Genomic DNA, 4,033 nt, shown 5'->3' with positions numbered 1-4,033 from the left:
AGGGAACGATGTTGTTCTAATTGCGTTTTTACGAAATATAAAGTTTGACGATTCTGATTGGACCATGTATTCTTGCAGCATAAACAGAAACAAAAAAATAAGAAAAATAATGCAGGAAGAGAATGGCCCGTACCTGTTGGGTCCTCCAAGCCATGTACTCTTATATAAACAGCATGAGGGCTCAAGCAATATATCATCCCACACATTATACGCATTATCTCCTTCCTTCAAAGAGCATCCTAAGATAGATCAGGCAAATCTAGAAAACAATCTCATGGGGCTTGTCGCCGTCCCTGAGAGAGAACCATGCACCAAGGTAAGTTTTCAGATTCGGCACAACCTCAATAGCTTTGATCAGCTCAGCGTCCACCGCCTTCTGGTCGTCCTTCTTGAGTTGTGGCAGGTCCTTGGTTGCCTGAAAGGTACACATAGGTCCCTTCTAAGTTAAGGAATGTCAGGTTACTAAAAACAAGATCTAAGTTATGTACAAACATACACCTCCTATGTATAAAAAGTTCACCCTCAGTCTTCGTTGCCTTCTTCTCCCTTACAAAGTACTTGTCATCAAACTTCTCTACATTAACACCAGAGATATCAACCTTCATGGAGGTTGCAATGACGTAAGTCTAATTCACACGGCGGATTGGGACTCCATTGACCTTGAAAGGTCCTGAAAGAGGTAGATACTAATCAACGCATGACATATATATATACCACAATATAATAAGAATAGGCAACATACAGTCCACAATATGAAATAACTTAGCAGACTTAAAAAACTAATAGGAGTACATAACCTGCTCATGTTTTTATGATGCCTTAGTAGCTAGTAATAGCATGGCAGAAAGAAATAATGCATATATTGAACCTACTATAGCATAAACAATTAATGGAGCAACTGCTCAATACATACACATCTAATATAGGTGCAAAACATGCACGAGCAAAGAACTGATTTGAAAAGCTCCTAAATCGTACAAAACAGAAACCAACTTTTTAATATCTTGTAGTAGTCAACCATTAGGTACATTCATCTGTCAAATTGGTGTTGCCACAAATCAACATTGACAATGTAATATGTGTAAAAAGATAATCTAACAAGGTTTGAAACAGTATCAGATTACTCGAAGTAAGCAGTGTTGATATATGATCAGAACACTCAAAATAGCATGATAATGCATTCAGGATTTTTCATTGTATGTTGAAACAATGGAGATTTCACACATTCTATAAAAGGAAAAGGAAACAATCAATGCAAGCAGTAAACTAAAGTTCAGGACAGATTCATCCCAACTTATTCCCACAAAAGGGTCATGTGATAGGGCTTTTACAGAATTTGAAACTAAATTCTAGCCGTTCCAACCATTTCTGATCAATGTGCTGGATTTGCTTTACACACAATTGAGACTCTCATTTCCAAATAAAACACGTCCATAAAATTCAATATCACTGCAATACAAGTAGTTTCCATCATCGAATGCAAAGACAGATAGCAGAAACATATTTCCACAGTAGTCATCAAATTTCAAGACAATATTAACTTCAACATCAAGCATTTCAAGTTTCAACTCCAAGACGACTATACTGACTAATGTTCAATCTACAATGTTCCACTACAGAAGAAAGGCAAGGAGATGTTGACAGAAAACAACTAATGTAGCTATTCAAGACAAACAATGCATTTATAACACACCATTCAACAATTCAACAAACAGAACTTCAAAATAAACAGTTCAGACTAACGTTGGCTCACCGGTAACAAGGAGCAGGCCAAATTTGAGCTGCTAGAGGAAAATAACTCTTCCCCATGAACCATGCATGCGAGCAAGATCAACACGGTGCTCGGAGTGATTGACGACCTGCACGCACCACCAGTAACCGTCAGGACTCACAGCTCACGACGAACAAACAGTACTAAAGAAAGTGGTGCAATCCACACACAGGTACCTAAGCTTCTGGGCTTCGGCTTGCGGGTGCTGGGCTTGCGTGGCTTCGTGTTATCGGCGGGATAAAACTTGGGCTCGGCGACCACGACGGGCATCTCGGCCTTCAGGAAGGCACCGCCGTGCTTAGCCTTGATCGCCCACAGACCGCGCCGATGGTACGCATGAGACCGCGAGACCAGCACGGTGACATTGGACTCGCACGGTGGCCGAGCGAGAAGATCTCTATCCGCCGGAGCATGTATACTACTCCATATTGTACGAGGAACTTGGCGAGCACCTTCTTCAGGACCAGGAGCGCGTCCGGTGACTGGAACGCACGCTCGGCGACCAACATTGTCGCGCGCAGGAACAGGAAGTCCCTCTGTGCGTGGAGCCGCGCCAGCGACCACGCCGTCCCATGGACCCCTCCTTCGTGTCGTCCCCTCCATCGAGGAACGCCGCGTCACAGGACTTGGAGAGGATCCCTCCTCTGCGGTGTCCCCAGTCATCACCGCACTGCGGGAGGTCTGTGTGCTCCCCTCCTGTCCCACGCGCTCTCCGACCTGCGATCTGGGTGGGAGGTAGGGGAGGGTTTGGGGCGGTGGCGGGGCGAGAATTTCGGGGGCGCGGCGAGATTTCCGAGGATGGGGACGACTCGTGGGGCGGGGATGGTGGAGGCGGGGGCTGGAGCATGGTGGGGATGGAAGGGGCGCGGGAGGAGTATGGAAGGGGCGGGCGAGGAGGATGGGGTTTGCCGACGGGATCTGCGGCCAGGGGCGGGGTGCGGGATGCGGGCGGGAGCGGCAAAACGTGTGGACGCCTACATTAGGTACATAGTATAGAGACACACACACACACTACTTATTAAGGTGGTAAGGGGTAGGCTGCCATTCCCATTCCCCCTCCCCGCAAAGCCATTCCGTGTTCTACCAGTGTTCTGTCATTCCCATTCCCCCCTCCCCGCAAATCGCATTTCCACATGCATCCCACGCCTAACTAAAATTAAATTAAAAAACACAAATGTGGCCCAATAGGATTCGAACCTACAACGGGGATGGTGGAGGCGGGGGCATGGAGCATGGTGGGGATGGAAGGGGCGCGGGAGGAGGATGGGGTTTGCCGACAGAATCTGCGGCCAGGGGCGGGGTGCGGGATGTGGGCGGGAGTGGCAAAACGTGTGGACGCCTACATTAGGTACATAGTATAGAGACACACACACACACTACTTATTAAGGTGGTAAGGGGTAGGCTGCCATTCCCATTCCCCCTCCCAGCAAAGCCATTCCGTGTTCTGCCAGTGTTCTGTCATTCTCATTCCCCCCTCCCCGCAAATCGCATTTCCACATGCATCCCACGCCTAACTAAAATTAAATTAAAAAAACACAAATGTGGCCCAATAGGATTCGAACCTACAACCCCTCAAGCAAATATGCTCGTAGCTACCACTACACCATATGTGTGTTCATGTCAATATCTATTACAGTAAAAATATCTACTACCTGCTACCTTTGCACAATGTGTAGTAGTAGATAATTATCAACGAGATTTCTGAATTATATTTTTAGATGGAGGGAGTAGTATTTAAAGAAGAGTCTTGCATGCAATTTCTTTTGTTTGAATAATGTTTTCAACTTAAATTCTTTTTTATATGTGTGACATTTATTCTCCGTAATATTTTTTCCATGGATCTAACTTGTGAGTCATTTTCATAAACCAACGCCAAAGATGAATCCATGTTTCTTACTTGGAAAACTCGAACAAACACCACTGGCAGGAGACGCTCGCGTTGCCGTCGCTCATCGACGACGAGAAGAAGCTTGGCGACTGCCAGTTCGACCTCTGGAAGCAGTACTACGTGGGCGCATGCATCGCTGTGTTCGGCAAGCTCTGGCGCAGCCGCCGCTTGGACGCGGTCCGGAGCGGCTGCACCGCGTTGTCCATCTTCAAACAGGGGGACCTCATGGTCGTCGCCAACGCCGGCGACTCTTAGGTTGTTCTGGGCACCGCATCCGACAACGGCGTCGTCACACCGTCCAGCTCATCATCCACCTGAAGCTCAACCTACCGCATAAGTCACTACTGATCGGCCATGAATTCTTGTACGCTGG

General features: G+C 46.9%; 1 pseudogene; it reads right to left on the bottom strand.

Moving 5' to 3' along the window:
• Nucleotides 1-259: 259 nt before the first annotated feature.
• On the bottom strand, nt 260-2,434 carry LOC103655156 (60S ribosomal protein L6-3-like; annotated as a pseudogene).
• Between the last annotated feature and the right edge of the window lie 1,599 nt (nt 2,435-4,033).

Source organism: Zea mays, chromosome 4 (genome assembly GCF_902167145.1).
Source record: "Zea mays cultivar B73 chromosome 4, Zm-B73-REFERENCE-NAM-5.0, whole genome shotgun sequence".
Taxonomy (NCBI): domain Eukaryota; kingdom Viridiplantae; phylum Streptophyta; class Magnoliopsida; order Poales; family Poaceae; genus Zea; species Zea mays.
The sequence above is the reverse complement of the archived record's forward strand: the minus strand, read 5'-3'. Positions and strand labels throughout refer to the sequence as shown.